The 10,266-nt window shown below is 37.5% G+C and overlaps 1 non-coding gene across 1 annotated transcript; it reads left to right on the plus strand.

Moving 5' to 3' along the window:
* The first annotated feature begins 947 nt into the window (after nucleotides 1-947).
* LOC148580659 (small nucleolar RNA R71) lies at nucleotides 948-1,051 on the plus strand. The gene has a single exon (XR_015898281.1). It is a non-coding gene; the product is annotated as a small nucleolar RNA R71 (small nucleolar RNA).
* The last annotated feature ends 9,215 nt before the right edge of the window (nucleotides 1,052-10,266 follow it).

Consider the following 10,266-nt stretch of genomic DNA (forward strand, 5'->3'; position numbering starts at 1 on the left):
AAAAATATTCATCAGAGCTCATGAATGGTAGAAGGAAGTTCAATGGAACCTCTATGGTCTCTGTATGAGCCTCAGATTCCTTTTGTTCCTCAAAGGAAAACTCCTTTCTATCCAGAGGACGTCCCATGAGGCTTTTCTCACAGGGACTTACGTCCTCCTCACTCTCTCCAGGATCGGCCATGTTGGTCATGGTTATGGCCTTGCACTCTTTCTTGGGATTTTCTTCTGTATTGCTTGGGAGAGTACTAGGAGGAGTTTCAGTAATCTTCTTACTCAGCTGACCCACCTGTGCCTCCAAATTTCTAATGGAGGACCTTGTTTCATTCATGAAACTTAGTGTGATCTTGGATAGATTAGAGACTATAGTTGCCAGGCCAGAATGGCTCTGTTCAAAATTCTCTGTCTGTTGCTGAGAAGATGATGGAAAAGGCTTGCTATTGCTAAACCTATTTCTTCCATCATTATTATTGAAGCCTTGTTGAGGCTTCTGTTGGTCCTTCCATGAGAAATTTGGATGATTTTTCCATGAAGGATTATAGGTGTTTCCATAGGATTCTTCCATGTAATTCACCTCTGCCATTGTAGGGTTCTCAGGATCATAAGATTCTTCTTCAGAAGATGCTTCTTTAGTACTGTTGGATGCAGCTTGTAATCCATTCAGACTCTGAGAAATCATATTGACTTGCTGAGTCAATATTTTGTTCATAGCCAATATGGCATTCAGAGTATCTATTTCAAGAACTCCCTTCTTCTGAGGTGTCCCATTGTTCACATGACTCCTCTCAGAGGTGTATATGAACTGGTTATTTGCAACTATTTCAATGAGTTCCTGAGCTTCTGCAGGGGTTTTCAGATGAAGAGATCCTCCTGCAGAATGATCCAATGACATTTTTAATAACTCAGACAGACCATCATATAATATACATATGATGCTCCATTCTGGAAGCATGTCAGTAGGACACCTTTTGATTAATTTCTTATATCTTTCCCAAGCTTCATAGAGGGATTCACCTTCCTTCTATCTGAAGGTTTGGACTTCCACTCTAAACTTGCTCAACTTTTGAGGTTGAAAGAATTTGGCCAAGAAAGCATTGACCAACTTTTCCCAAGAGTTCAGGCTATCTTTAAGTTGTGAGTCCAACCATGTCCTAGCTCTGTCTCTTACAGCAAAGGGGAAAAGCATAAGTCTGTAGACCTCAGGATTAACCCAATTGGTCTTAACAGTGTCACAGATTTGTAAGAATTCAGCTAAGAACTGATGAGGATCTTCCAATGGAAGTCCATGAAACTTGCAATTCTGCTGCATTAGAGAAACTAATTGAGGCTTAAGCTCAAAGTTGTTTGCTCCAATTGCAGAAATTGAGATGCTTCTTCCACGGAAGTCAGAAGAGGGTGCAATAAAGTCACCAAGCATCTTCCTTGCATCTCAACCATTGTTATTGGGTTCGGCCATGTCTCCTTCTTTTTCGAAAATTTCTGTCAGGTCCTCTCCAGAGGGTTTCTCTTACTTTCTTCTTAAGAGTCCTTTCAGGTTCAGGATCAGCTTCAATAAGAATGTCTTTATCCCTGTTCCTGCTCATATGAAAAAGAAGAGAACAGAAAAGAAGAGGAATCCTCTATGTCACAGTATAGATATTCCTTTTTGTGAGTAGAAGAAGAGAAGAATTCGAATTTAAATTAAAATAAAAGGAAAAATATTTTTGTTTTTATTTTAATTATTAGTTAGTATTCGAAAATTAAAAAGAGAATTAAAATAAAATTTGAAAAAGATAAAAAATAGTAATTAATTTATTTAGTTTTCAAATTTTGGAGAAAAGATATGATTGAAATAGAAAACTTTTAAAATCAAACAAAAAGTTAAGTAGTTAATTGAAAAAGATTTGAAAATCAAATTTGAAAAGATAAGAGGTTAGAAAAGATTTTGAAATTAAGTTTTGAAAAAGACATGATTGGAATCTATTTTGAAAAATATTTGAAAAAGAAATTTAAAAAGATTTGATTTTGAAATTAAAGTTGATTACTTGACTAACAAGAAACTAAAAGATATGATTTTAAAATTTAAAAATTGAAACTTTCTTACAAGGCATGTAACAACTTAAAATTTTCAATCAAGACATTAAATGTTAGTAATGAATTCGAAAATATGAAATAAAAAATAATAAAAAGATTTTGAAAATCAATTTGAAAATTTTGAAAATATGAAAGGAAAAAATGAAAAAGATTTGATTTTTGAAAAAGATTTGAAAAGATAGGATTTTTAAATTGAAAATTTTGACTTGACTAATAAGAAACAACTAAATTTTAAAACTTTTTGACTAAATCAATTCAAAATTTTCGAAATTTATGAGAAGAATAAGGGAAAGATATTTTTTTATTTTTGAATTTTTATGAAAAGAGAGAAAAACAACAAAAAGACTCAAAACATGAAAATTATGAGTCAAAACACAATGCATGTAAGAACACTTTGAATGTCAAGATGAACACCAAGAACTTATTTTTGAAAATTTTTTAAGAAAAGAAAGACATGCAAGACACCAAACTTAGAAATTTTCAAACTTTAGAAACTAACAAATTGAAAATGCATATGAAAAACAAGAAAAGACACAAAACATGAAAATGCAAAGATCAAACAAAGAAGATCATCAAGAACAACTTGAAGATCATGAGGAACACATGCATGAGTTTTTGAAAATTTTACTGAAAATTAAAAATATGCAATTGACACCAAACTTACAATTTGACACTAGACTCAAACAAGAAACATCAAATTTTTAGTTTTTATGATTTTATTAATTTTTTTTATTTTTCAAAAATTAATTGGAAAAAGAAAAAATAAGGATTTCAAAATTTTTAATAAGAATTCCAGGAATCATGCAATGTTAGTCTAAAACCCCGGTCCAGGAATTAGACATGGTTTACTAGCCAGCTAAGCTTTTAGTGAAAGCTCCGGTCCAAAACACTAGACATGGCCAATGGCCAGCCAAGCTTTAGCAGATCATTATGTTCAACAGCAAGATTGATAGAAATCAACAAGCTCTTGTGATGATAAGTTGAAACCTCGGTCCAAAAGATTAGACATGGCTTCACAGCCAGACAAACTTCAACAGATCATCATGAAACTCTAGAATTCATTCTTAAAAATTCTGAAGTCATAGAATAATTTATTTTTTTGAAAATTTTTCGAAAATAAAAATAACAAAAACAAAAATCTTAAAATTAAAATAAAATTACCTAATCTGAGCAACAAGATGAACCGTCAGTTGTCCAAACTCAAACAACCCCCGGCAACAGCGCCAAAAACTTGGTGCACAAAATCGTGAATGTTCATTCCCCAGCAACGGCAACAAAAACTTGGTACACACGTTCATAATCTCAATTCTTTTTCACAACTCCGCAAAACTAACCATCAAGTGCACTAGATCGTCCAAGTAATAAACCTTATGTGAGTAAGGGTCGATCCCACGGAGATTGTCGGCTTTAAGCAACCTATGGTCATCTTGTAAATCTCAGTCAGGCGGATTCAAATGGTTATGGAGATTTGATAATTAAAATATAAATAAAATATAAAATAAGATAGAGATACTTATTTAATTTATTGGTGAGAATTTCAGATAAGCGTATGGAGATGCTTTGCTCCTTCTGAATCTCTGCTTTCCAACTGCCTTCATTCAATCATTCATACTCCTTTCCATGGCAAGCTGTATGTTAGGCATCACCGTTGTCAATGGCTACTTCCTGTCCTCTCAGTGAAAATGGTCCAAATGCGCTGTCACCGCACGGCTAATCATCTGTCGGTTCTCGATCATGTTGGAATAGGATCCATTGATCATTTTGCGTCTGTCACTACGCCTAACACTCACGAGTTTGAAGCTCGTCATAGTCATCCTTTCCCAAATCCTACTGGAATACCACAGACAACGTTTAGACTTTCCGGATCTCAGGAATGGCCGCCAATAATTCTAGCTTATACCACGAAGACTCCGATCTTTCGGAATGGAGGCTAAGAGATACACGCTAGATCTAAGGTAGAATGGAAGTAGTTGTCAGGCACGCGTTCATAGGTTGAGAATAGTGATGAGTGTCATGGATCATCATATTCATCATGTTGAAGTGCAAGCGAATATGTTAGAATAGGAATAAGCTTGAATTGAATAGAAAAATAATAGTACTTTCCATTAATTCATGAGGAGCAGCAGAGCTCCACACCTTAATCTATGGGGTGTAAAAACTCCACCGTTGAAAATACATAAGTGAAAGATCTAGGCATGGCCGTGAGGCCAGCCTCCAAACATGTACAATCTGCAAGATGGACAAAAAGAAGACTCTTAAATAAATCTCTAAAAGTAGTTTTTATACTAAACTAGTAGCTAGGGTTACATAAGATAAGTAATTGATGTAGAGATCCACTTCCGGGCCCACTTGGTGTGTGCTTGGGCTGAGTGATAAACCACTATTTTATAGTTTATATTGTGTTTAATTGTGTGGTTTTGTCATGATCCTTACCCACTTATTCATCAATTTAGCATGCATTTAGATTTCCTTCCTAAATTCAGTACATGTTTGAAATTGCTTCCTAGAGACTTTAATTATTTATTTTTAATTCTCCTTTATTTTATTCGACGCCGTGATCTGTGTGTTAAGTGTTTCAGACTTTATAGGGCATGAATGAGTTAGAGATTGGAAAGGAAGCTAGCAAAAATGGAAGGAACACAAGAATTTGAGGAGATAACTAGCGAGAAGTGACGCGGTCGCATGGCTCACGCGACCGCGCGAAGGAGCGCAATTCGCAGTGACGCGGCCGCATGGCTTGCGCGACCGAGCGGATTGGAAAGCGCAAGTGACGCGGTAGCGTGGACGACGTGAACGCGTGGAGAGGAAAAAGCGCAAGCGACGCGTCTGCATGGACGACGCGATCGGGTGACATGCGCGATCTTCATAATCTGTAGAATTTGATGGGGGCAATTTTGGACCTTATTTCGGCCCAGTTTTCTACCCGGAACAGCAGACTAGAGTCAGAGAATATGCAGAAACAAGGGACACATTCATTCAGTAGTTTTAGATCTAGTTTTTCACTCTCTTAGGTTTTTCTCTCTAGTTTTTAGAATTTTAATTTTCAATTGGTCTTAGCATTGGAACAGTGAGAAAAGTTATTTCCTCATCAAGACTTCATCATTCTAGTTTGTTCTCTTAACTTGGTTCTATTCTTCCATGTTCTTTGTTATGTTCAATTTTGTCATTCAGATACTTTATGATTATTTAATGCAAGGAATATTTCTTTTTAATTCAATTTCAATTCCAATAATCATGTTTTCTTTTAATTCCCTTTCATGCGCTATGGATTCTTTATTTACAATGCGTGAGTAGTTTCCTTACTTGATGGGGAGTTGATTAAAAAGAACTCTTGAGTTGGAAGGATTGAAAGAAAATTTGTAATTGGGTTAAATGTTGGATTGCTATCCTATCACCGACACCAATCCCTTTAAACTAAGTGGGTTGCAACTTGTGAACAGATCTGGCATTCTCATTTGTTTGACTTTCCCTTACCTAGTAAAGGATAACCAAACAGAACAACCATTAATTATAAATTAATCTTACAATCACACCTTCAATGATAGAGATTCTAACCAATCAATTCCCAGTCAAGGCTTTTATTTATATTATTTAAAAATCCTCAATTTAAATTCCAATTTACTTAGCTCAACTTCTTGGAACATCTGATTAATAAAACATCACACTTTTCTGCAACTCGTTGGGAGACGACCTAGGACTTAAAACTCCCAGTAATTTTAATTTAAACTCTCTGTGACATATTTCTAAATTGATAAGCAGATTCTCAGTGAGTTAAGAACTATACCTGCAATGTAACCATTTTAATAAATTTTTAATTCACCAGCTTCTGCTTCCCATCACTGAGCATTGAGCTTTCATGTGTAGAGACTCTTTTTGGTGTTAAACGCCAGGTTGTAGCCTGTTTCTGACGTTTAACTCTGGTTTGCAACCTATTTCTGGCGTTTAACTTCAGAATAGAGCAGGAAGTTGGCGTTTGAATGCCAGTTTGCATCGTCAAAACTCGGGCAAAGTATGGACCATTATATATTGTTGGAAAGCCCTGGATGTCTACTTTCCAACGCAATTGAGAGCGCACCAATTGGGCTTCTGTAGCTCTAGAAAATCCACTTTGAGTGTAGGGAAGTCAGAATCCAACAGCATCTGCAGTCCTTCTTCAGCCTCTAAATCAGAATTTTGCTCAAGTCCCTCAATTTCAGCCAGAAAATACCTGAAATCACAGAAAAACACACAAACTCATAGTAAAGTCCAGAGATATGATTTTTATTTAAAAACTAATAAAACATAGTAAAAACTAACTAAATCATACTAAAAACTAGCTAAAAACAATGCCAAAAAGCGTATAAATTATCCGCTTATCACAAGGCAATCAACAATTAATTGAAATAAAAGCCTTGGCCAAGGGTAAGCATTGGAAGTTCCATCATTATAGTCTCCTTCAATTATGATAATAATTGATTGTTGCTTCACTTAGTTAACCCCCTAACAATATAGGAAAGTCAAATAAGAGTAATTAACTTGAGTCACAAGTTCTAGTCTCACCCTAGGGAAGTCTAGCTTTAGTACACTCCAAGTCAATTAGCAATTCTCAATTCATAATCTACAATTGATATCAACTATTCAAGTATCTCCAATAACTCAACCCCTAAGCCAAGTGAGAGAAATCTACTCCATAGCTAAGGTTGTCATTATCACAAACAATTGGTAGGCAATTATAGAAAACATGATGCAATTGAGAGAAGAGAATTGAATCAAAGCTATCTAATCCAAAAAATCAACAACAATCAAACAATTGAATGAAACCTCAATTCATTAATCCAAATTCAAAGTAACAAAGCATACCAAATCTAGATCTAAGGAATTGAATCAAAAGAACATCAATTAAGAGCAGAAGAAGAGTAGATCTACACTTGTAGCAATACAAAAAGTTAATTATCAATATATCTCACCAAGAATTCCAAGGAAACTTGCGATGGAGGATGAAAACCTAGAGAGAAGTTGGAGCTTCTCTCTCTAGAAATAAAATGTAACTAACTTCATAAGAAGTCTAGAATTATGACTAATTGTTCTAACACTCCTAATCCTTGGTCTTCTTAAGCTTTACCCTCTAAAATCTGCTCCAAAACAGGGCCTGGGAACCCCTGAAATCGCTGGGCACGTATTTCATTTAAAAAATCATGTGCACACATCGACGCGTACGTGCACTGCACGCGTACGCGTCCTTGGGCACTTTTACGATCTGCGCGCAGGCGTACGGTGCTCGCGAGCGTCATAAGGGATATGGCCCAGCCATATAGGCGTGCCAGCTCCTCGCTCAGCTCCACTGCGCTGGCTCTGGATGAGCGTATCCACGCGTACGCGCACTGTGCGCGTGCGCGTGCGTGTCCAAACTTCCATTCTTTAATTTGTTTCATGCTCCTTCCATTTATGCATGCTTCCTTCATTCCTCTTGGCCATTTTTGCCCTATAACTTCTGAAATCACTTAACAAATGGATCAAGGCATCTAATGGTAATAGAGGAGGATTACAATATCTCAATTTTGATGCAAAAGAAGCATATTTTTGTCTATGAGGTAAAATGGGAAAGAGACATGAAATCATGCAGTTTTATATAAATAAGTATGGAAGATCATTGATAAAACCCTTAGATTCTATGCATGATAAACCCTAAAAACGGGGTTTATCACTCGGGCGGTAAAAGCTTTCTCTGATTCATCAACCTTAACGATCCTCTTCACCCGCTTTGTTGGTGGCTTTACACTGGTAGATGGAAGTGCTTTTGCTAGTGTTCTCTTGGTTTCTCTCCTTGCTGGTGACTTGTCATTGGCCTTCTCTTTCCCTTTCTTGGTACCCATGTCTAAAGAAGAAAGAAAAGGAAGAATATTAAATACAGAAAACTAAGACCGGAAAGGAGAAAATTCCAATTGATAATGAATGCCAAAGGAAAGATGATAGCCCAACAACAAGGTAGCTACAACATGTATGTAAGACATCAATAAAGATCAAAAAGGAAATTCAAAATAATCAGATGCAAGAGGGTAAAAACATGCAAATAACAAGCATGAGAAGCATAACTCAAGCATCAAGTAATAAATGTGCCAAATAAAAGAGCGTTTGTAATGATGACAATTGTGAATGATGATCTCAAATACATGTGGAGCACAAGTGTTGTGAAAAAGAGGCATATAATTAAAAGATTGAAGGAAAATAGGATTCAAAGTACCATAAAAGCTTTTTCACAAACACGTGGTGTGCAAGGAATAATAAGAATGAAAATAATGGAATCCAAATGTATAAGAGAGCCAAACTAAAGTATCAATTATCAAATCGATCCTTATAATGTACACAAGCTTCCTTGAAGTAGGGTAAGACCAAAATAAAATTCCAACACTAACATGAAAAAAAGCATGGGAGAAGAAAGAAAAAGAAACCATGAGTTTAAAAGAAAAAAGAAGGAAACATAAAGTAGAGTAATAATGAAAAAGTAAAAGGGGAAGAATAAAAGAACCTTAATGAAGAAGAAGAAGAAGGACGGAAGAAAGTAAGAGAAAGTAAGAAAGAATAGGGAAGAAGAAAGAAAGAAGAAAGAAGAAATAATTAGGATTGAAAAGAATTAGGATTTGAGGGATGGAAGGTGTAAAATCAGGCGCTGAGGTGTTTTAGTTGTGCGTCGCATGCGACGCGTACATGTGCTTCACGCGTAGGCGTGGCTCGCGCTTGTTCCAATCGACTCGTACACATCAGGGATGCGTACGCGTGACATGAGTTGTGGAAATGGCGCGGAGGCAGCCTCGCGCATGCACAACTCTCTGTTCATTATGCACGTTTGCCAAAATTTTGAGGCGACGCATGCGCGTCGGGGACGCGTACGTGTGCATGGGCTGGATGGGAAAACGACGCGTGCACGTCAGGGACGCGTACGTGTGATAGGATTTGTGCGCCTAGCACAGTTCCAGCCGACAACATCACAACTCTCTGCCACAAATGCTCATTTACGCCGATTTTATCATCCACGCGTGCGCGTGCTTAAGGCGTACGCGTGGTGTGCCAAAACTTCAATCGACGCGTACGCGTCAGGAACGCGTACGTGTGAGTCAGTTTTTCTGCAATGAACCCTTCCTGTGCCACTCCTGCGCAACTCTCTGTTCAATCCATATGTTTCACGCACACACATATGACGCGTACGCGTTGGCGACGCTTGCGCGTTGTGTGCGTTTTTCTTTATTTTTGTTTTTATGCAGAATGCAGTATGCAGCTAATTCATGCAGAGATGAGAAATGGATACCGAGAAAAACAAAATAAAAAGAAAATAAAGTTAAGAAAAACTGAAAGATCGTACCATGGTGGGTTGTCTCCCACCTAGCACTTTTCTTTAACGTCCTGAAGTTGGACGGTCCACTAGCTCAGTCTTCTGCTGTGGGTGGATCCTCCAAGAGGAAGATCTCTAACTCCTTGTTTTTCTTCATCTTCTCACTATGGTATAGCTTTAAGCGATGTCCATTGACCTTGATGAATTTGGAGCTTGAAGGATGACTCAAGTGAAAGACTCCGTATAGCTCTGCCTTCTCTACACTGTAGGAACCTTCCCACCTGGATCTCAGCTTGCCTGACATGAGCCTCAGTCTGGAGTTGTAAAGAAGAACCAACTCCCCAAGTCTGAACCCTCTCCTTTTGATGTGCTTGTCATGCACAGCCTTCATCTTTTTTTTGTACAGCCTGTAGTTATCATATGCTTCTAGGCGAAGGTTCTCTAATTCTTGTAGTTGCATCTTCCTTTCTACTCCGGCCCTCTCAAATCCCATGTTGATCTCACTTATCGCCCAGAATGCTTTGTGTTCTATCTCTACTGAGAGGTGACCGGCCTTTCTATAAACTAGGCGGAAGGAACTCATCCCAATAGGTGTCTTATATTCTGTTCGATATGCCCAAAGCGCATCTTGTAGCCTGGTGCTCCAGTCCTTCCTATGAGGCTTGACTATCTTCTCCAGGATACGCTTTATCTCTCTGTTAGACACCTCTACTTGTCCATTAGTCTGGGGATGGTAGGCTGGGGCTACCATGTGAATAACGCCATGCTTCTTCAGTAGAGCGGTCAGTCTCCTGTTACAAAAATGGGTGCCTTTATCACTCACGATTGTTCGTGGTGATCCAAAGCGACAGATAATATGGTTTCTAACAAAGGAGACAACAGTGTTAGCA

The sequence above is a fragment of the Arachis ipaensis genome, chromosome B10, assembly GCF_059453495.1.
Source record: "Arachis ipaensis isolate K30076 ecotype BB chromosome B10, ASM5945349v1, whole genome shotgun sequence".
In the NCBI taxonomy this organism is placed as follows: domain Eukaryota; kingdom Viridiplantae; phylum Streptophyta; class Magnoliopsida; order Fabales; family Fabaceae; genus Arachis; species Arachis ipaensis.